This window comes from Macrobrachium nipponense, chromosome 21, assembly GCF_015104395.2.
Source record: "Macrobrachium nipponense isolate FS-2020 chromosome 21, ASM1510439v2, whole genome shotgun sequence".
Taxonomy (NCBI): Eukaryota; Metazoa; Arthropoda; class Malacostraca; order Decapoda; family Palaemonidae; genus Macrobrachium; species Macrobrachium nipponense.
In genome coordinates, this window is record NC_087212.1 from 64,818,162 (window position 1) to 64,843,109 (window position 24,948).

Below are 24,948 nucleotides of genomic sequence, written 5' to 3' on the forward strand. Positions count from 1 at the left end.
GTGTCTGTCTCTTGCAAGAAACATGAGTATTGGCCGGCGTGACTGATTGACTCACTCAAAATGAAGGATGCGAATTGTCATGTGACTTCACTTCAATAGTGACAGCAGCGTTGCCAAAAAGTCCTTGACAGTAATGGTTACAATAAGAACGGAATGGCTAGACTTAAGCAAAACATTCCCTGGTGTTTTATAAAAAAATTAATGGTTATAATACGAACGGAATGGCTAGACATAAGCAAAACATTCCCTGATGTTTTATAAAAATTATTGGCATCAATAAGAACGGAATGGCTAGACATAAGCAAAACATTCCCTGTTGTTTTATAAAAATTGATAACTAAACTATCTACAGGACACACTTGGTAAATAAGCAACATTTTAGAAAGCCCTAAAAAACACATTCAACAGAATTTGAACCGTGGCCAGTTTGAAAAGTTGGGATTCCAAAAGCAACTTTCAAGACGTTGTCACAGCAATTTTATGTCATTCACCGGAGTATCGTATATTTGCTGAATGTCTTCACATGACGAGGCTAACTTAACGCTGATCTCGTGACTTAATTTCATTAATAATACAAATTGACATTACAGTAACCCTCAAGAACGAACAAATTTTAATATCATGCGTGAGGCCAGAATCAAGAAAAATTGCTAAAGCACAACAACGAACATAGAAAAAATTGCATTAACGACAGTCAATGCAAGTATGGTACAAGGATTAAGTTCACATTTTCATGTAAAAGGAGAGAGAGAGAGAGAGAGAGAGAGAGAGAGAGAGAGAGAGAGAGAGAGAGAGAGAGAGAGAGATTGCCTTAGAAGTGTCCATTCACCTGTTTTTTTTCTTTTGTTCCCATCTTGAAATAACAACCTTTGACATCCTTTGGAGCGAAACACGAAATGACACCACCGGATGAGGATGCCATCATGTGCTTTGACAATGGCAATCAGTTTCAAGGCCAGCTGGGCTGTGACAGCTGCAATAACCAATGAATTTATAGCTTTTTTTTCCTGCAATGAGAACAGCACAAACCACCTCAGCGACCTTGATAGAGTTTGCGTATCTACGACCGTCCAAAAATACTTCGCTGACTGAACGTCACTTCAGGTTAACCTGCTCTGAAATATGTTACGAGAATAGAATATAGAATTTGGGGCAAAGGACCAAGCGCTTGGACCTTCGAGGTCATTCAGCACTGAAAAGGGAATTGAAAGTAAAAAGGTTTGAGAGGCGTAACAGGAGATAAATCTCGCAGTTGCACTTTTAAATAAACTGAGAGGAGAAGGTGGACAGTAAGATAGAAGAAAGAGAAATGAATGTGAGAACATTAAAATAAATGAAAGGGGTTGCAGCTAGGGGCCGGAAGGACGCTGCAACGAACATTAAGTAGTGCCTAGTGCACCGCATGAGCTGCTCTGAAATATATTAAGTTTGAATACTCAGACCGGGATTCGATCCCACAAGAAGGGTAGTTCTACGAGAAACAAGAGTCAGTGATGTCAGGACCTACTCGTATTTGACAAAAATATGCACAAGATTAGTAATCAAATCTTTTCACTTCTGATGACGGAGTGAATAAAGTAACTGTCACACGAGTTCAAATTCCCGTGAGAAGGTTCATTTTTATATGTCAGGCCTCTTCAGTGTTATTCGGAAGGCACGGTAAATGCAATGTTAACAGGCTGTTGGCATCTGTGTATGTGCAAACACACACACACACTATATATATATATATATATATATATATATATATATATATATATATATATATATAGAGAGAGAGAGAGAGAGAGAGAGAGAGAGAGAGAGAGAGAGAGAGAATGCGTATCCATAAGCATATTGTATATACTAATGATTGCCTACAGGTATTTAAACCTCCAGACTAGCCTGAGATGAGTTTCTCTCACCGGTGGCCTTTATATACGTATATATATATATATATATATATATATATATATATATATATATATATATATATATAATATATATATAAAACATACACACCCCAACATTAGTCAAGTATTTGCAAGGTACGTAGTATCGTCCCTGGGATCGTCACTTACAGTCTCAAACCGTTACACCAATACCACCACTTCTGACGGCATAGGAAAATTAAGGTACGTACTGTCTGTATATCATCCCAGGGATGAAACGACTATAAGTCACTATCATTATTTATCATCTTTTCAGTAGACGAAACCTGTTCACATGGAGCAAGCACACCAAAGGGGCCACTGACTAGAAATTCAAACTTCCAAATAATGTTGGTTTCAGCCTCCCACCGCAGACCCACACACTGCAGCAGTAACTGATCATGATACAGAGGCAGTGATTTCTCATCGCCCTGTGGCCCGCCACACCTGAGTGGCATTCCACGACACTAACCACTATACCTGCGGACCATTTACAATTAAGTGACTTACTTCACTTTCAATGAAGAGATTCGCTCCCCGCCATCACATATGATATTATAGACTATTGAGAATGAACGGAGTTACAAGGATTAGGATGTCTCAAAGACTTGTTAGTCCACCCGAGGAGACATCGTGTGCTCACTTATCTGTAGGAGCAGGTTTTACTGTTCATTCCCTGTCCTAATGATTTTGTCTAGCTTTCTTTTAAACTCGTCCACACTGTTACTGTTTACAACTTCTGGTGGCAGTTTATTCCGTGTGTCACATATCTTGTATATAAGGAGTCTGCCTCTCAGGAGAGAGAGAGAGAGAGAGAGAGAGAGAGAGAGAGAGAGAGAGAGATAGATATCGTATTTTTAGATCTTTTAATGTGTGAGGAAACGGTCGAAATTACTCTAAGGACATAGAGATCACAAGAAAGAGAAAGAATGCAGGTCTTTGAACCTTACCCATCCACTCAAAAGCCACACACGCGCGCACGCGCGTACACACACACACACACACACACACACCACTGGCGCACTTTTCTTCAAAAGCTCTCTCGAGTGAACAACATCCTAAAGAAGCATTTAAGTACCACTCCTCCCCCCAGGGCCTCCCTCAAGAGAATTCTTTCCATTATTGGATTTCTCCTGCTACTCTTCTTTTCTACATATTGCAAACCGCAACTCCTCCCCCCCCCCCCCCTCTCTCTCTCTCTCTCTCTCTCTCTCTCTCTCTCTCTCTCTCTCTCTCTCGCTCTCTCTCTCTCACGCGCGCGCAAAGCCTAAATATTGTGTGTGTGTGTGTGGAAATGAACATATGAGAACTTGATGCTATCAAGGAAACAATTACCCATCTCCAACACTTAAATTACGGTTACAGGAACAGAGTTCACAGTCAGGGCTTCCTGAATAATATAAAACATAAAGTCTGTATTAAAATAAACTGTTACACGAAACGAAAACTGAGTGGTCGATACCCAAAACTTTGTATAATAAAAATGTGGCGACACCAAAAGATAAAAGTTATTCAAACCCAATATACAGCAAATCTTGCAAATCGATAAGTGAGACTCTTCAAGTTGTTAGGAAGCCAGAGAGAGAGAGAGAGAGAGAGAGAGAGAGAGAGAGAGAGAGAGAGAGAGAGAGAGCCTTTCACCGAGCATACATGGACTCATCTAATGCAAGATAAAAAAAAAACACCATAGGTGTAAAAGACTGGAAGCTTAGTACTAATATAAAGAATAATGAAATCAACAGTTTTGCACTTTGTCAGACAAACTGTGCATTCACTCCACAGGAAAGCAATCAAATATAATCATATTAATAATAATACATATGATTATATCCGAGTTTTCTTCCATTCTATACTGTACTGGTGGCATTTACTCACATCAACTTTTTTTGGTTGAAAGGAAAATTGCAGTTTGTATCATAAAGTGCCAATTTTTTTTATTCCATTACCATTTTTTTATTAATACTTGCAGCTTTTTTTTCTACATACACGGTTCTTCTCGATTTGCATTTTTTCAGGTAGATTTATTCACGTCCTTTAATATGTACAGTGACTCTTCTCTCTCTCTCTCTGTAGCAACTTAAGCTACTGGCTCTCGGCTTCGCTCCTAACGAAGACGGGGACCTTTCTTTCCCCTCCGAACCTTTTTCCCAAGGCATTCCCATTACCTCTCAAATTTCCACTACCCTGTCAAACTAACGCGCCCCCCCCCCCATCCCACCCCCAACCAACCCGCCGCGCAGTGGTGACCAATTCTATCTGCTGTTGTAATGGGGCTCCAGTTCCCCAGTCAGGCAACTACAAACTATACGCTCAATTCTCTCTCTCTCTCTCTCGTCTCTCTCTCTCTCTCTCTCTCTCCTTCTCTCTCTCTCTCTGATTAATCAATCTGCAAGAAATACTGCTTTTTTTTTATTTCAATACTTTTATCTTTTGGCGTCACCATATTCATCTAGGGTATCAATCACTCAATGTACGTTTCGTAAAACAAGTTTATCTTAATACAGTTGCTTTTTTTATTGCTTTATTATTTAGTTAAGGCGTGGCTGCGGAATTTATTCCCATAATTGTAATTGAAATGTCGTAGGAGAGTAACAGTATCTTTGATGACAACCAGTCTATATCCCAATAGGCACCGTATGGTAGGATCTCTTTCTCTCTCTCTCCATAAGCCGTCTTTGTAAGCTTAACCTATTCCCCCTTTACCAAGACTAATATCATGGCTCGCAAGTCGTAATAAAATCCGTCCTCGGGAAACTCCGAATATTAAAGAAGGAGAGAGAGAGAGAGAGAGAGAGAGAGAGAGAGAGAGAGAGAGAGAGAGAGAGAGAGAGACCTTACAGCTCGTTCGGGTTTCCCCAGGTCTCTCAGTGTGAGGCACCTCTAATGTCTACCAGAGAATTGATAATGCATCTTCCGGTATATGTTGCATCTTCAAATCTTGGATGGTCTGAGAGAGAGAGAGAGAGAGAGAGAGAGAGAGAGAGAGAGAGAGAGAGAGAGAGAGAGAGAGAGAGAGAGAACCCTTTCACTGTACATTTATACGCTGGTATATATTTTTGAAAAGAGAAAACAAAAAAACAAATCGCTAGCATTATACGCTGGTATAAAATATTTTGAAAGGATTTCCCCACCCCAATTCGGCTGAAAACGAAGCCCAAGATTCACTCAAGCCTTTAAATATCCTCAGAATATATCGAAAGGACCTTCAATCTGCATAGGCTAACGGTGGCAAAATCGTCCTGGGATCCAACAAGGACCTTTTTCCCTCCACAGTCTGAGAGGCGGAAAGGGAGTCCTAATCGTAACCTGTGGAATGGCTGGGACTCTACGGGACGCACGATCGCCTACTCTAGAGAGACACAGACCTTGTTGAAAACCCTGGGGGAACTCAACGATCAAAATCAAGTAATAAAAGAAAAAATAACATTTTTACAAACTACCTCCTAACAGCAAGCAATAATATTCACGAGCATCTTAACTGTGAGAAAAATAGAAACATCTTGCATCTTGAGGAGGAGGAGTAGGAGGAGGAGGAGGGGGATGGAGGAGGATAAGGGGGAGGAGAGGAGGAGGAAGCAGCCACCTACGGACCACACCGTCCCCCATTTTTCACTTCCCTTAAAAAGGACCGCCGTTACGCTACCTCCCTCACAAAGAGAAGGGGAAGAGGTTCGACTCTCGTAGAGGTTAGCCACCTCGACCCTCCTCTCCCCTCCCCCCCTTTAAGAGCCCCGGGCATCGCTAGTCACGTACGGCATCACCGTCTGACATCTCTCGGTTCTCCGTCGGCAATAATGGAGGCTACATAAAATAGGGAAACACTCGTGACGAAATAGCGAGATATGATTATCGTTAAATCAACGAGAAGGAAAAGAACATTTCCGCCGAGACAATCTCCAGATGGAAAGAAATCTTGGTGGGCCTAGAGAGAGAGAGAGAGAGAGAGGGAGAGAGAGAGAGAGAGCCTGGGGCGCAGAGGCTGAAAGCGTTTTCAAGAGAGCGCGGAAAGTGGAAAGCCATCATCTGCCACGAGTCTGAGGAAAGCACAAAAACCTTTTAGCCTTTCTTCTAAGGAAGCTTCAATCCACGCCGCCTCTGCTGCTTCCTAGAAGTCAAGTCATGTAGGCCGTAAAGCGCTCTCTCAGCCTCCTCCGTTGCGAGAATGCACAGCGAAAAAGGCACCTTCCATTACCACACATCAAACTGAAATGATTCCACCCTCTAGTCAAATGCGCTCAAAATCTGTTTTGCATCTCTGGTCAAATGCGCTCAAAATCTGTTTTGTACATGACAAGACTTCCCTATTCATCCCAACAAGACTATTGTTAACTTCTATAATACCAAAAACTCACGACTTCGCTACCCCTCTAAACGAGAATATTTTTAACTTTTACAATAATAAAAAAAAAAAAAAACTCATGACTTCCCTACTCATCTCAACAAGACTATTTTTAACTTTAATAATACCAAAAACCCACGACTTTCCCTGAGAAGGTTAAAACAAATACTGCTGAGTTGGGAGAACTTTTAAACGAATAATAACTACATCGCAGGAAAATTTGATGATTGCTGTGATGACCTGAACAAACACATTCTCTCTCTCTCTCTCTCTCTCTCTCTCTCTCTCTCTCGTCTCTCTCTCTCTCTCTCTCTCTCTCTCTTCCAAAAGGATTTGTAAGAAATCGCCAATAAAAGTGCCATTTTTGACTCCCTGCAAGAACATGGGGACTTGGCATACAAATGCATGCATGCGTCATAATATATATATATAATATATATATATATATATTATATATATATATATATATATATATATATATCTATATATATATATATATATATAGTGAATGTGTAAACTATATTTAAATAGCACCTCTTTTGACTGTCTGCAAGAATATGGCGACTTGGCATACATGCATGCATGTCATATATATATATAATATATATATATATATATATATATATATATATATATTATATATGTGTATGTATGTATGTATGTATAATGTGTAAAATATATTTAAATAGATATCTGTCTAAAGATATGATGCGACTACACATACTGGGACCTTAACCAACACGAGAGATTCGACTGTAGCATCCACAAGGACCCATAGCTATTCTCAGCTAAAATTGATTTAGTAACAAATCACCACATCTTACAAATCAAACTACGATAGACCTGAGATTTCTACCCGGAAAATCTGTCCCGTTTTGGTCGTACTCTCGAATCAAGAACAGAGAGTAGAACGCAAGGCTTCGCTTAGAAACAACGACTAATAAATAAGGGTTATTTCCACCTACGGTAACCAGGGATGGGGCATTCCACGCATGCCTCCCCGTGTTGTCAACAACTATAGCTTAATTACGTCAATTACACTTTTAGCGTAGCTAGGTGAGCCGTATGAGAGAGAGAGAGAGAGAGAGAGAGAGAGAGAGAGAGAGAGAGAGAGAGAGAGAGAGAGACTCATGACTAATTACGGAGGAAGATGAGTAATGAATCCTCTTTGATAGCGCACACTGTGCGAGACACAGCTGAACACAGCTTTTGTATAAACATCCCCTTCTCGTGATCCAAGTCGACCATTTATATATGTCTCTTCTTTCATGGCCATTTCATTCCTCCTTCGGTCAGTCATCATCGTCATGACTGACCACATGCTGTGTGACCAGAGAAACAAATGAACATAAGCACTGAGAGGGAATGTCCCATTAAATATTCAACACCAAATAATCTAACTATATGCCAACCACTTCGGCTGTTCACCATCAACTGCAAGTTCCTCGTTGGACGAGTGCTTTTCGCGCTTGGCTACCAATCCGGTGGTCCGAAGTTCGATTCCCGGCTCGGCTAATGCGGAATCAAGAGGAATTTATTACTGGTGACAGAAATTCATTTCTCGATGTAATGCGGTTCGGATCCCACAATAAGCTGTAGGTCCCGTTGCTAGGTAACCAATTGGTTCCTAGCCGCATAAAAATATCTAATCCTTCGGGCCAGCCCTAGGAGAGCTGTCAATCAGCTCAGTGGTCTGGTAAAACTAAGATGTACTTAACTTTTTTTAACCATCATCTACAAAGATAAAAAAAAATTATAATCCTTAAGCTGTATAGCAAGAGAATTCATTTCGTAACGGAACGGAAGTCGAACGAAGATAGTTTCACCTAATCGCAGGATGTCAAAATCGATTTTATTATAAAAAAAAAAAAAAAAAAAACGCTGTTTTACTATTTTTACCAGAGAACGCCTTACACTAAATTTCGTACGAAGTTTTCCTTTGAATTCGTATACGTGTACGTCTGTATTCTGTATGAAAGGAAGGAAATTGTATAATTTTGGGGGCATAACGTATAGCTTGACACGTAAGAATCTTACCGAAAGTCACAATAGTTGAGTTGAGTTGAGATGAATGTAGAATTTAGGCCAAAGGCCAAGCACTGGGACCTATGATGTCATTCAGCGCTGAAATTGAAATTAGCAGTAAAAGGTCTTAAAGGTGTAACAGGAGGAAAACATCGCAGTTGCGCTATGAATCAAGTGTTAGGAGAGGGTGGAAAGTAAGAGGAAGAGAATATGGAATGAGGTACAGTAAAAGGAACGAAAGTGGTTGCAACTAGGGGCTGAACGCACGCTGGTAAGAACCGTAAGTAATACCTACAGTGCACCACGTGACGTCCACTGATGGCACTACCCCCCTACGGGAGAAAGTCACAACAACTGAGAGGTCCGTTGAAACAGCTTGGCGTTACAGAATATACTCGGTTTTTTTTTTTTTTTTTTTTTTTTTTTTTTTTTTTTGCATCTGTCCACCCGCATGTGGTGTTTGCGTATGGTAACACTGCGTCCCGGGCTTTGGATAGTTACGTGTAAGTTTAAGGTACATAAAAGGATACCTGGGTGTACATTTGCAACTGAAAAGTTTTTTAATAATTTTCTGTATGCGAATCACACCGTTAATATTCGAAATAGGATATTGTCATCATTGTTGAATGTAAGGTGAATGTAACTATCTAAAGCCCGGGACGCAGTGTTACCATACGCAAACACCACAGGCGGGTGGACAGATGGAAAAAAAAAACGAGTATAGCCTGACGACTATAAAACAAACAAACAAGAAATGTAAAACACCTGAACTTAGTATGACTGAGGTATGTGATTAATAGCAATTCACCGCTGCAGAAGATCATGACCTACGATACGATTCTTGCCAGTTCGTCACCATGCCTCTGTATTGATAAATTTTTTTTAAGTCTTCATGCCACACTTTTAGAAAAATATCAAGTTTTTCTCATCGACAGCCAACATTGATCCTGCACTGTTAGGCACCTAATTACTTCTTCAAGTTGGGAGAACATCGAATTCAGGTGGCCCAAGAAAACTTATTTAATATACAGCCTTTTCCAGCCACATTTTCATAGACTGTCGCTCCCCACATGAGACTCCTCAGGAGCTGAAAATGTCAACTGCCAGAAAGCAGCCAATCGGAACCATCATTATTGCCAAGCAACAGCTTAACCGGACAGCGATGCTATCTTATCTCTCACTGGGCTATTCGGAGCGTTTCTGATGAATGCATCAAATGTTATCGAAGTGACAACTAAAAGAAAAAAAAATCAACAATTACGTTGACTGAACTGAATATAGTTTAGGCTAAAGGCCAAGCACTGAGACCTATGAGGTCATTCAGCGGTGAAACTGAAACTGACAGTAAAAGGGTTTGAAAGGTGTAACAGGAGGAAAACCTCAAAGCATTTGCACTAGGAATCAATTGCTGGGAGAGGGTGAGCAGTAAGATGGAAAAAAAAGAGAGAATATGAAAGGAGGTACAGTAAAAGGAACGAACGGGGTTGCAACTAGGGGCCGAAGGGACACTGCAAAGAACTTAAGTAAGGTCTGTGTGTGTGTGTGTGTGTGTGTGTGTGTGTGTGTGGTGTGTGTGTGTGTGGAATCATTCCCAAAATTAAATGAATGACTGTCAGGTAATATCAACATGGATCAATTTGGTTTGTTTGGTGTTTTTACGTTGTATGGAACCAGTGGTATTAATGGGCAATTACATAAAAAAAAAGCAAGATAACGCTAATCAACAGAGCCTTTTTTCCTAAAAGGGTAATCAACTGGTCTCGGTTAAGTACTAATCAAATAAATCATTAGACTTTCATGTCCTTGACATGTCCGGTCGTATCTACATCAATATCAAGCTCGTTTTATTTATCTTGTTATTTAGGTGATCTAAAATAAAGAAACTTTTTTTTTTTCCAAAAGAACAGTGCACATACACGGTTACCTTGTAAATCTTCTAGTCTTGTTTGCATGTAGCATCAAAATACGGATGCGCATCTCATTTTGAACGTACCTGGAAGAAAATAAAAAGAAAAAATTAAGATTCTGTGGAATACAAATGTCAGATAACTTTTTTTTCCAAAGAGCAATATCAGGTAATGATAATTTCTTCATTTATATACACATGGAACCATCACCGCAAGACAGCTCTCACGTCAATACTGTATTGGGTCGTTCAACTCAGTCTAGCACGCAACTCATGAATCCTGGATACCAAGGTCCTTTGCAAAATTTGCATAATTTTAAGATACTGCATCAATTATTCTAATGCAACTGTTTATAAGTCTTTCTGCGCAGTCACCGGCTACGTTCTGCCAGAACATATTTTAGTCCTAAATAGCCACATTACCATAATTGTCTAGGACCACGATAACATTTCACTCATCGCCTACGTTTTATAAAACATCTTTCAACATATTCCATACGTGCATCGCAAGTCACTGTTTTGAGTTATTACGCACCTAAAAAGAATCCTTTTATTTTATGGGAAGAATTTCAAAATGTCTGACACTGATTCAGAGGCCCCGTCTCCCATTCTACATAATCACATTCGACATCCCCCCCACCCCAAAACCCCAGGCCTTTGTTGCCCTGGCTTTCAGCGACTTCTTACTTCCTGGTGCCTTAGTGTCTACGAAGAATTCTTATTCTCCTCCTTCCCAGAAAACCTTCTCCAGGCGAAAATGGACAAACCAGACAGAAGAACATCAACATAAATGTCCGACTCAAAAGATGCATCTTCACATCTAAAATTCCATATCTAGAAACCATTAAAATATATTTCACTGACGTCAAGTTGGTAATGATCCTGGCTTTATGCTATCATGTTTAGAATGTCCTCAAAATCATGCGCATCCATGGTAAATGGATTTAATGGAGAGAGAGAGAGAGAGAGAGAGAGAGAGAGAGGGTGGGGGTGGAGGTAGCGGGTCCTGCATGATAAACGTTCTAGCTGTAACGCCAGACATGAATAATGGCTGCCCTACTGTTAAATCGATATAGAACGAAACTGCATGCAGCGACATGGGTCTATGTACAAAATACACAGTTTTGCAGCCAAGGAGTCGAGAATTCTCTCACCGCCAGACACAACAAAAGGACAAAAGGAGGTATGAAGCTACAAATGGAAGAAATCCCCCTTCAAGCAATGTAGTCAACATGACAAGAGGGTTGCCCCTGGATACTGGGAGTATTACGGAAAAAAGGGGTCAAAATCAAACAAAGGGACTTTTACTCAAATATTCTACATGCTACAAGAACCCATAAAGTGATGTCTAATGACCTTTACAAAAATTTTAAATCCAAAATGATACCCAATGAACTTTACAAACCTTTTAAAATTATGCTTAATGAACTTTAAATGTCTGTAAATGATGCCCAATGACCTTTACAAACCTCTAACAATGATGCCCAATGACCTTTACAAACCTCTAACAATGATGCCCAATGACCTTTACAAACCTCTAACAATGATGCCCAATGACCTTTACAAACCTTTGGAAATGATGTCCAACGATCTTTACAGACTTCAAAATGATGGAAAACAGCCTTTACAAAAATGTTAAAATAGTGTCCAATAACCTATTCAAAAAATTGGAAACTATGTCCAATGACCTTAACAAACAATTGGAAACAAGGTCCAATGACCTTGACAAAATCTAAATGTGAAGTTTGGTAGACTTACCACGGCCAATGGCCTGCAGCTTCCTCGGGTATCAAAGATATCATTCAATATAATTTTCCGACCATACAATACAAAAATGGGTGTGTATAATGCTTTGATCCCTGAGGGTTTAGTACTAAACACGGCGTTCCACTGAGCTTCCGCCATGTTTTTAGTGCTAGCTACCACCTCGGTAACTAGCCAAAGCAGCGCCCAGCCAACTTTGTCAGCAGCTAGAGGTAATGCCACTGACATACTGCACGAGCATGAGAAAACTCAGCCCGATTCCCCAGGCAAGGTAAAAGATTTCCAGTAGACATATTCTAAAGGCAGAAAGGTAACAAAACATAAGGGAGTCAAGAAAGTTATGACAACCTATTGTAATAAAGACCCAAACCTTGATTCCTCTTAGCAGGGGAACCAGATCAGACCTTCAATTCTTCTTTGGTGTAAATCAAAAGTTCAATAGCGTTTAGCTGTAGTGGCAGTAACAAGTTTGAGTTGAGTTGAATATAGGATTAAGGCCAAAGGCCAAGCACTGCGACCTATGAGGTCATTCAGCGCTGAAATGAAAATTTGACAGTACGGAAAAAGTTTGAAAGGTGTAACAGGAGGAAACCCTCGCAGTTGCACTATGAATCAAGTGTTAGGAGAGGGTGGAAAGTAAGATGAAGAAAGGGAATATGGAAGGAAGTAAAGTAAAAGGAACGAAAGGGGTTGCAGACCCTTCAGTAATGCCTACAATGCACCGGATGAGGTCCACTGACGGCAATACCCCGCCCCCCTACGGGAAGTAACAAGTCTAACCCAGGAATATGTTCTGTACATAGTACTTCTTTCGAGAATATCCTTTCCCCTATCATTCGAAAAGTCTGTCACAGGATGAAACTTTATCTCTGAAACGACCAAACAACGGATAAATGAATCATTTCGTTTCCGGTGTCACAATTTCTTCTTTTTGCTTAGATCATACTACTTTGCATCCGGTGTTGCAACGTCATTTCTCCTCTTCATTCAACTGCTTGTGGTTTGCAAAGAGCTTCTACGTAGTTTATTATCACTTCAACATACACAAAAGACCTCAACTTTACCAGTGAATCCACTTTCCTCATACTACACTCATCATCCCAACTTTGCAATGTTCAACGATCTTCATTCAGACTTGAAGTGTTCTGTCAAACTCCGAAAAAAAGGATTTATTATTATTATTATTATTATTATTATTATTTCAGTGGATGAAGCTTACCCAAATGGAACAATCACACTGGGGCCATTGACTAGATATTCGAGAAGAATTCTGTCTAACTCCGAAAAAAAGGATTTATTATTATTATTATTATTATTACTGTATGCTGGAAATAAACACTTTTAAACATGTTTTATTAAAAGTAATTGCTTCCTCAGCTGCGTTAATTTTATAAAATTAACGCAGCTGCGGCATCAATTACTTTTAACATATCATTATTATTATACTATTTCAGTAGATGAAACCTACTCAAATGGAACAAGCACACGGGACACTGACTAGACATTCAACCTCCCACCGCAGACTCCACACTGCAGCGTTAACTGATCATGATACATAGCCAGTGTTTTTTCATAGCCCTGGAGGAGACGCGAAGCCGTAACATCTGACTGGCATCCACGACACAAACCACCACACCAGCGGACAAGCATTACAATAGAAAAATCACAGAACATTCAAGTAATGCCGAAGGTAAAGTATCATTGCAATAAAAAAAAATAACAAACATTATGGGAAGAAATGGTATGGAAAAGTTAAATAGTAAAATCACAGCAGAACCAACAGTTTGTAGCTATGACACAAAGTTAACCCAATCAACCGTTTCATTGAAAAATAGGTTAATAAACAAACAGGTGAATAAACCAAAAGGAATTTATATTTGTTTAATCAGACAACCGAGACAAAATCTTCAATTCTCATAGGACTTATCTGAAGGGTTTATTCTTGATATTAAAATCTCCCATCTTATCTAATTCCATGACCTTATGGGAACTATGAGGTCATTCAACGCTGAAAGGAAATTTGAGTGTCACTATAAAAGTATAACAGTAAGAAAACTTCGCAGTTGTAACATGAATCAACTGTTAGGAGAGGATACGAAAGTAAACAACAGGCACAGTCAAAGGAATGAAAAGTTGACTGATTGATTGAATATAAAATTTAGGCCAGGGGCCAAGCACTGGGACCTAATGAGGTCATTCAGCGCTTAAACGGAAATTGATAGTATAAGGTTACAAAGATGTAACAGGAGGAAAACCTCAAAGTAGTTGCACTATGAAACAACTATTGTTAAGAGAGGGTGGAAGTAAGATGGAAGAAAAGAGAATATGAAAGGAGATGCAGGAAAAGGAACGAAAGTGGTTGCAGCTAGGGGCCGAGGGCACGCTGCAAAGAACCTAAAGTAATGCCTACAGTGCACCGCATGGGGTGAAAGAAATGAAAGGGGTTGCAGCTGAGGGCTGAAGGGACGCTGCCTTCAGCGCACTGACAAAGGAAAGAAAGAGTTTGATCAGATCAAATGAAAATGATAAAGGATTCTGAAGACATTTCTTTCAAGAATTTGTTTTCAAAGCTCGATATGTTGTTACTTGGAAGTTGGTTAAACACGAAAGACACATTTGCTAAGGAATGTAGTTCTGCTTTATCTACATTTAGGAATCGAGTCGTGCTGGTTACTTATAAAATCACAAAGGGCCAGGAATGATCTCTTTTAGTTACTGTCAGACTCGCCATCCAACAACATCTGCCATTTACTTAATAGAATGAGTTTTAGAGAAATGAAATCAATAACAGAACCAGGCATATTTGATCTTGCCTGCTTTATCTCATCCTTATTTATTTTACCCTACATGAGAAGGGCTATCATCATCATTATCATCAATCAGAAGATAAACCCTATTCATATTAGAGGCCGTTGCCTTGAAATTAAAGCTTCTCAAGAATATGGTATTCATTTGAAGGTAGTTACAGAAGATAATAGGAAATATAGAAGGAAAGAAAAGATCAGGAGTTATCAGAAAAAATGATGAATCAATAAATAATGAAATCAAAATAAATCAAAATACAATGCGTACTGTTTAAGGACAGTAATACACTGGAGCTTCTCTTGAACCTTTGAGGCTCTAATTGCACAGCATCCTCAAGGAGACTATTCTACATTTCAAAGCTGTGAGGAATAAAAGACCTCTGGAACTGAGAAGTTCGACAAGGTTGTGGCACACTTACTGCAAATTGGTAGTACGGCTGTTCAGCTTATCTGTGGTGAGCATTGACATAGGCTCCGTGTAAATTGTGGAAGGACAGCTTTATTGCTGAATAGGGAATTTTTGGGACATCACTATGAAAGGTTCCTGAATCACTCCTAGTCACTGAAAATAAAATAGCTCTGCGGTGGCATGTTATAAAACACCTTACCTACTGAAACTATTATTGCAAAGAATTCTGCTGGAGAAAACAGAATCACTGGCCGGCAATTCCACTAAGTTTTATTCTGTGATGTCGCAGGAAATCAGGAAATCCTGGTTCTCATAGAGAGATTTGAAATCATCAAAACAACTAGCGGTAAAAACGTCAAGCCGCCAACGGGATACGTTGCTGGGGCCAAGCAACTCTTACCTATGGAACTTGAAATGAACACTGGGTACTCTACCAATTTCGTTGTGGTTTTTTATGTAATACTGTGGTGAGATATCCCCTGGGTGAGATTTACGTAATTTCCATTCTGGTCATATAGATAAGCTGTGGTGTACGTGTAGTTATGCTGCTCTGTACACAATATTAGACAGTAATCCACCTTTATCCAAACCTAATATTCAAAAACTTACATAGACAACCTATGCCAGTCTTTAGTTGTCTATCAGTACATGGCCGCACATGCGCGGAAGGAGAATTCCAAATGCAGAGCGTTTGTTTCCCCATAGGAACAATTATCAATTAAGAATCAAAGCAATTTACCATAACACGAGTGTTCTTTGTCAAGTTCCATGGCAGCTCATAACTATATTATAATCTTATATAATGGGCATTACGTTTGTCCGTCCGTCTTGTCATTCAATCACGGCCAAACGGCTGGTCCGATGGGCATGAAACTTGGCAGGGTTATAGTGGGGGACCCCTAAGATGGTTTATAATGGGGTTTCATCTTACCTCCCCCGCCCAAGGGGGTGGGGGTGAAAAGGGATCCCTGAAACAGAGCTGGTTCTGCCCCTGAAACGGGGCTGGTTATGTCCGTAGACTTAGCTACCCTACGAATTTATCATACATAATTTCTGTATACATATGTTTGCTAGTCAATATAATGGCCGAAGATACCAGGAGGAGTGAAAGCGTCACAACCACCGGTCTTGGTAAAATTCGAGATTCACGATGTAACTAACTCCCCGAGACTTTTAGCCAGCTGAAAGTTTCCTTTTATTCAACTTCACTTGCTGGAAGAGTATAGATTCAAATGATCTCTCATTATATCCGGATTCGTAACTTCGGTTACCCATGAGAAGCAGGACTTATAATCATCACTATTCTACTCCTGATGATATTATGGCTGTATTTTCTGCAATATCCGCAACCATCAGAAAAATATCCCCAACAAAACACTGCTATTACTACTACACGACTAAAGGGAGCCTATGCATAGAAAGCTCTTGAACAAGGAAATCTCACTCTGTTGTTTCGAGACAGGTTCTCTGTTATCATCTTGAGCCAACAGCAGAAACACAAACAGAGACACACACTCACTGGAAACAAAATCCTGTTAAAAGCAGCAAGCGAATTAACTTGGACCCTACAACGGCGACGAAATGGCAACAGCAGCAGCAGCAGCATTCACAATCACAGCCAATCGACCCGGAAGCGAGCATGAAAGGAACAGCACAATTTCTCGTTGACGCCACTACATTCACACACCGTATTCCATACAGACACCTGACGCGAGGCTAAAAGCACTGCTACGAAACTGTCTAACTTCCTGTGCATCAACACAAAACAAACGCTCACATTCCCAAAGTCTCCTGAAGTTACCGGTAAGCTATACGACCAAGACACTGATGATGTCAGTCTCACAAATCTTGCCTTTCGTCGGAGCCGACTGTCCACTGTCGAATCCTGCTTGAATCTATTTCAATCGTACAGATGATGATTTGCCTAAATGCAAATATTTGGAGATTCTGATAACGGAAAAAACCTCATATTACGACAAAATGATCAAAGTTGCACTAACAAGACAGAACTTACCAACAGTTTACTTGACAGTTACCAAAAGATTTGCCAAGACATTAATTTGGAAGGAGTTAACTTGACAGTTACCAAAGGATTTGCCAGGACGTTAATTTGGAAGGAGTTAGCGTGACAGTTTCCAAAGGATTTGCCAGGAAATTAATTTAGAAGGAGTTAACTTGCCAGATACCAAAGGATTTCACAGGGCATTAATTCAGAGGGAGTTAACTTGACAGTTACCAAAGGATTTGTCAGGACGTTAATTTGGAAGGGTATCTAAGTCACTGAAAATTAAACATTCCAGTAGACTTGTTCTGCTTTAAAAAATTAATTAATTTAAAAAATTTTAAACCCGAGGACTGTCATATGTTTTATTCTGTGATTGCGAGAAAAGTAGAGATACGTGCAAGTATTAAAAGGTTGGTGTAGACGAAAGGATAAATCACAGTGTTTTGAGATGGCCTGGTTATGCCGGCACCTTGTCGTGATTTATGGTGACGCTGGTTAGTTTCCTGCCACCGGACATTATCATAACTGCTTCACATTTCTTGCACTTGGATTTTAAGGCTTTGTAGTGACAAGCGTATCAAATAAATAAATAAAGAAAGAAATAAATAAATAAATAAATAAATAGAAATAAAAATAAAATACAGAAAAGCGCGAAGCGGGCATTGTGGCTATTACAATTACATATGTATCTTGTAAAAAGAGACCAGTAGAATCTAGTATATATATATATGTGTGTGTGTGTGTGTGTGTGTGTGTGTGTGTGTGTGTGTGTACTAGATTCTACTGGTCTCTTTTTACAAGATATATATGTAATTGTAATAGCCATAATGCCCGCTTCGCGTTATTTATTTTATTATTTATTTATTTATTGTGGGTGTATACATATATACACCCACGCGGGCTATATATAACACCTGGCGACGGGCAACCGTAGGCCAGCATTGTTAGAACCGTCACATCATCATTTTTCATCACAGAAGAAAAGTAAGCAATAGCATATTTGAAATCCTCGTGAAATGTTCTGTCAGAAACATGTTTTCGTTTTTCTCTATAACTAATATTAAAGCAGTTAGCATGGTCGGATATTCGGACGAGTGGTTAACGTGCTCGCCTACCGATTAGGTATTCGCGAGTTCGATTTCCCGCCCTGCCAGCGTGGAACCAGATAATTGTATTCCTGGTGATTAGAAATTCATTTCCCGATATAATGTGGTTCGGATCTCACAATGAGCTGTAGGTCCCGTTGCTAGGTAACCAATTGGTTCCGAGCCACGTTAAAATATATAATCCTTCTGGCCAGTGGAAAAGTGAGGGCATATTTGGAATCCTCGTGAAAAGTCCTATCAGAATAATGCTTTCCTTTTTTTCTACGGATGATAAGAAAAAGTTAACATGGCCGGATATCGGGATCAAAACGGTACTCGGTAACATCATCTCTCACATAATCTACAGAATAGTCCGACACTCGTTCAATTCGGAACAGTAGTTTCGCCGTCTATAGCGAACATATAATTATATAATTATATATCTATATATATAGTAATATATATTATATCTATATATATTATATATATATATATATATAATATATATATGTATATATATATATATATAATATATAAGTCATATATACATATAATATATACATAATCTAATTATAAAAGATACCTTATTCATCCCCGTCCAAGCAAAGCGGCCAGAAATGATTCCACTCCCGACCGCTTCTAGTGCTATATGTGCTTTAAAATTCCAACAAGGGGGCAGCAGATTCCGAATATAGACGCTTACTCAGTTCATAACTGACAAAGTTCATTTCAACAGGAAAGCTTATATCACAAAGGCCGACGTTTGAGTCTGAGAGAGAGAGAGAGAGAGAGAGAGAGAGAGAGGAGGGAGAGAGAGAGAGACGAGGGAGAGAGAGGAGAGAGAGAGAGAGAGAGAGAGAAATTCACTCATAATAACTGGAGGTCATCAGATAAATTTAAATACGAATAAAACTAGGGATGAGAAAAAAAAAAAAAAAAAAAAAACCAACATCAGCCCGAACTGATAATATTCCCGTGGGCAATAAAGTAGGTAAGATGTAACACCAAAATTTCACAAACCACCTGGCTATAGTCTTTAAACACGATCTCTTTTCTTTTCTTTTCCTAAAGCAACGAACATTGGCATAATCTGCTACAATGATCTAGGTTAAGATAAAGAAGTAAGGGTCTTTCCTCCTCCCCTCCTCCCGAAATAGATGCAGTCGTATGAAATGGCTTAGGGAAGAAAATGGACGAAAATCATCGTTCACGGACGAAACAAATATGGTCACTACGATATGAAAATGTATATAATGTTTTGCAGCATTTGTAAATTGTTTGTTTGTTTGTATGGTGTTTTTACGTTTCAAGGAACCAGTGGCTATTCAGCAACGGGACCCCATCGAGAGTGAACTTCTATCACCAGAAATACACATCTCTGACCCCTCAGTGGAATGCCCGATAATCGAACTCGCTGCCACCGAAGTGGCAGGCAGAGTCCATACCTCACGCCACTGAGGCGCTTTAGCATTTGTAAATAAATTTTTCTTGTATAGGTTCTTTAAAAGTGATAAGCCTCCTAGCAAAATAGCTCTAACCAATATATATAGTATAGAAGTATCCGATACAGAACAGAGAAGCGAAACAAGTCATGCCACGTCATGAAAAATGAACATCAAAACTAAGCTAAAATCACATACATACTAAAGCATTAAATAAAATCAACATCTGACTAAGAGCGGAAACATAAAAATAGCAACATCAGATCAGATAAAAGAGTAATCTGTATATAGTTCCCTTGTGTCCTCTCACGAGAGCTGCAAGTCCAGAGACTTGGCACGCCGCATTTCACTACCTTAGTTCGAACTGGATGCTAAATATATCCTCGTCGTTGCATTGTTGACATACTCAGGTGACAGCCCCGATATTGATGAATGGGTGTGTAATATGGCGTTCATTTTCCTATATAAGAGCAGGTGCAGCAAGGCTTCCTCAAGAGATAAACAACCTATACTGGCACTCGATGACGCCACCAAATTGCCTTTAAAGGCCTCTTGATTTATCGCCTGGGAGTATCAGGCAATCAAGATCGTGGGCTTATTCGGGACACGCGACAGCTATATACCATGACGAAGCGTTGACGTTGCAGACGGACGAGTTCCGTGACACATCTGCGTGTCTCTAGTAACCCATGCCTCTAAGGGAGAGGATCACGGCCACATCAGCTTAACTAAAATCAAGTTACTAGAGTGGATCGACTCCTTTAGAAGATGATGACTGTGAAAACGGGTTACGACACACGGATGACGAAATGTTTGGCGTCTTCTCCTCTCAAGGACCACAACACCTCCGTTTCTATTTAAGCCTCACTGACGCAAACTCAACTTGGCCGAATTAAGACGATGCTAATAACAAGAAATTTTTTTTTTATTTTTTTTTAAATCTTGGCCAGGTTCCTAGCCCTATATATATAGTATATGGTGAAGGGCCAGGATTTCTGACCCTAGCCAAACAACGGGGAATCTGGTTCGAACGGATCACAAACTACGATAAAGAAACTAAACGGAAGGACGGCTCTCGTTATGGCTATTAGAATGAGTCACTTGCATGGTACAGGCGATAATGTACATCTCATATGACAGAGTATCTCTTCCTTTAAAGAGAATAAAAAAAATCTTGTATTGGCTTGGCATTGGCCTCATTTTTTTTAATGGGCTACACAGGCATCACTTATATGGCTTTACGAATTTGGCATAAGTAATGAGTGAATAAAACCTTCATGACGCTTTCGAAGAATCTCTGGGGGCACGTAAGTTCATGAAAATAAATCATATCCGATCAAAGAGGGAAATATCGAAACCCTCTCAATAACGTTAATGGTGCCGGGTGCAAAGAAATGACCTCGGAGGACTACGGATATTTTGGCTCCTGGATTTTCTATGCAAAACTTACATCTCATTCGATTTTTACCCGAAATGTTTTCCTCACCCCCCATGAACGATATTTGGGAGTGTCCTCTGCAGATAAGCTGGAAATTCTCGACACAGCCTCACCAATATAACGTCTACCTCCTCTAGCCCAGTTACTTGTCCTTATACGATTGTAAGTTCTCAAAGCAGTTCTCATCTGCATCGAGCTCACAATCATGCTGGAACCCCAAGATTAAACATCATCTATTATCTTGTACTGTTTTGCAAATGAGGTAAGAGATGTAACGATGCTTTTATTTACTTTGCAAAGAAGCAAATATGTACAGCAACCCCCTCAAATAAGGAGGCTTCACCGTTATTTGGAGACATTTACGAAGTGCTCCATATCGTTGGCGCTTCTTTCGAGCACTGTGAAGGCAGTACTTAATGCCAGTGGTAATAGACAACCTAAAGCAAGCCATACACGTACAGGACTGACGCTGATTTTACCGAGATTGGCATGAACCGGCCTATCTTTATCGTGTATTGGGGGTAAAAAATGACAAACCGGGCGAGACTAGCCGGTCCTCTCATCTTTTCAACATGTTCAACCGGACAGGTCAGTCTAGTCAAGACTGGCATTATCCACTGCCAGTCTGTGGTGTGTGGGGGGATGGACTAGCAGGAAGACTGGGTCGACCCACCTATATTGACACGCATTTCATTGGTTACCTTTCAGTAGTCTGCAGTTTTGCCCCCCCCCCCCCCCCCCCCCCCCCTCCCGGGGTTTGTAGTCATCAGTGTTGCCTTATGTAGGTATTATATGTACCCAAGTTGTGGTATTTTGATTTATTGCTCTTTACAGCACATCAAGAAACGTTGCTAGGAACCTGAATGTTGCAATTAATCTTTTCCCAGGAGGTACAGACTTCCTCATTACTGTATCTTTCTTTGTTATTTTTGGAGACATAAGGAATTAAAGGTCTCCGAAGACATCCCCCGTCATTCTTAAATCATTTCTATGATCTTCAGGGTTATATACTTCTAATTCTTTCAATAAAGTCATATAATAAAACCTCTCTTTCTTAGCCATGGTTTCACCCTTACTTTACGATTTTTCTTGCATATTTCATGCTCGTATTCGTCTTGCAGGAGTGCTATTATCATTATTGCACTTATCTTCCATATACTAGGTGCCATGATTTAAAAACACTCACTATATATCAGGACACTACAGACCTGAAAGGAACACGGCCACAGAATATTAACTCTGCCCTCTCAAAATGTGCGTAGAGCAAGTCATCTGCGTGTATGGGCGATACTCAAGCGGACTGGAGGGCGCGCTGATCCCGGCACGACAAACCCAATGCCAGTCGCGTACGTGTATGGCCAGCTTTAGATCAATGTGACTAACAATAAATATATTGTGGCAAATACGCGACAAACACTGCACACAAAAAAATAGGTACCACAAAAAATTTGAGAAATGGGTGATTTGAAAATTTCTTACAGAGGAGCGCGTGTGCATCTACACAATATAATCACGGTACATTTTGACAGTATGGTGACAATATTGGCTGCCAAGTCCAAGACAAAAACGGTATCCTGTTTGTCGTTTGGAAATTGAAGAGATAAACTTCAAGATCAGACGTTACACAAACAAGATCAAGATTACCTGGAAACAAAATGGAATGAGTCCAAGCTCGTTGGCATCCGCTCAGCCACAGTTCAAATTACTCACGAAGTAGATAGATCATTCATTTTCATCAGACCGATATCAAAAGTCTCCCCACAACTCCTATCTCTCTTTAAGTCTGAAGAAGAGCGTATTTAAGGGTTACTTTGCCGCACCCATTCCCTCCAAACAAATCTGGGTTCAAGCGATCGCTTGCTGTCACTTCGACTTTGCGACTACTTTCTTGCCGTGCCCTAGACAACGGCAGGCCGGTGCTTGCTTCCTCTCTACTTTTCCCTGCCAAAAGCGTGTTGGTTGTGCTTACAGAGGGGCTAAATTAGTTTGTCGGTTCGCTCAACTCTTTTCATCTTCATGTATTATCAGTTTCCTACAATATTCAGTTTTTGTGTTTCACGCGTTGTTATACAAGTATTCTCAATATTCATTTCATTCAGTACACCGTATAGAACATCTGGTCAAGTTCTCTTTCTTAAATATTTTTCCTTCTGCATAATTTCCTCCCCAAACCACCCACAAACATAAACACACACACTTCGCGTTCTTTCTTTGCTCAGGCATCTTGGTTTGTTTTCTTGACTTCAAAGACTGGCCGCTTATACCAACGACATCAGTAATGACGATCAAAATGCGCCCGACGGCAGGTCCTTGGCATTCGCAGTCCGCATCTCTCCTATTTCGAGAATTCTCTTATCATTCTGACAGTAGCGGATATCACAGCAAAACAACAATGATATAAGTTGTGCCTACGTCATCATTTCATACCCACATCACTATCATAACAAAGCGCTTCACAACTCCCAGCAACAGCTGCAACCATCAAATCAGTTTCAATCCCACTGGGAAACCACATCTGCCAAACGCGTGCTTGAAGCTTATTCCCAACAGGTGTGCATTAACATAAGCATAAATAGGTGACCAAAGTTTCTAAAAAAGCAGTCATATCAACAATTTCAGCAGAAAAAAATGTCTCGTACATTACACCTCATGGAAAGAATGAAGAAATGTGCACTACAAGGTTAATTTTTAGGAACTTCAACAAAATGCGATCCAAATACATGAAGGAAACGTTATACAGACGGTATCATGAAAGTAGCTTGCCCAGACTGGTTCATACTGTAGTGTAGACAGTATTAACAAGGCTAAGGACGTCTAAAAGAAAAGTGGAAGAATGCGGTCTAAAAATAAAGTAAGAGAAATCACTAAATATGATTTCACCTCTCACTTCAATAATCATGTTGGGAAGAAAATATGCAGTCATTAAAAAAATATAATAATAAATCAGAAAATGACGCGAAGGTTCATATTATGTGAAGAAGACAAGGAGAAAGCTGAGTATGCGTTAAAAAACACAGAAACATTTAAACATAAAATACATGTGTAATTAACTGCACATTCTTGAAATGAAAATCGCAGGATCAACTTCAGAGAGCAAATTACTATCCACAAAATAATGAAGCGCTCGCATGCAATAAATAAATAAATAAAATAAATAAAGAGTAACCGAACGGATGCTCATAATCTCTCAACCCGAAATAGCACGGAACAAATCATTCAGCAGCCTGAATAACAGAAACAACAAATTAAATTGAAAAAAACAAACCACGTAGCACAGCTCGCAGACCACGAGAGGATTACTGAAAATCCCCAGACCGAAAGATGGCAGGGGATTTGCAAGGATCCCCTACAGGGAGGTCTACATCGGACTGCGGATGAGATCAAGAGCTGAGAGAGGTCTTAAAAAGGAGGTTATCCCACTGGAAATCATATCGCAAGACCACTCTGTGGACATAACTAATAACAGCATTGGGTGAATTGTTGGTAAGTAAAAAATGAGTCTATATCAAGACAAAAAGTATTGTTAGTTTGTTTGTATGGTGTTTCTACGTTGCATGGAACCAGTGGTTATTCAGCAACGGAACCAACGGCTTTACGTGACTTCCGAACCACGTCGAGAGTGAACTTCTATCCCCAGAAATACACATCTCTCACACCTCAATGGAATGCCCGAGAATTGAATTCACGGGCAACAAGATGGTACGCCAACACCATACCGACCACGTCACTGAGGCGCTTTCAAAAGAGAGAAAAATAGAAACACGAATTTCACTTAATGGGGACTTTCCTTTTCTTATTATAACAGAATAAGAGGGAGAGAG

The 24,948-nt window shown here is 39.9% G+C and overlaps 1 protein-coding gene across 3 annotated transcripts in view; it reads right to left on the bottom strand.

The window, feature by feature from the left end:
* Positions 1-24,948, bottom strand: part of LOC135198091 (beta-1,4-mannosyltransferase egh-like) — a 127,726-nt gene that overhangs the window by 43,938 nt on the left and 58,840 nt on the right. Inside the window, exon 2 of one of the 3 annotated variants that reach the window (XM_064225528.1) lies at positions 10,199-10,267. The exons of the other annotated variants lie outside the window; for them this stretch is intronic. The gene's annotated coding sequence lies outside the window, so the exon portion shown is untranslated. The remainder of the gene's footprint in view (positions 1-10,198; positions 10,268-24,948) is intronic. 3 annotated transcript variants of the gene reach the window in all.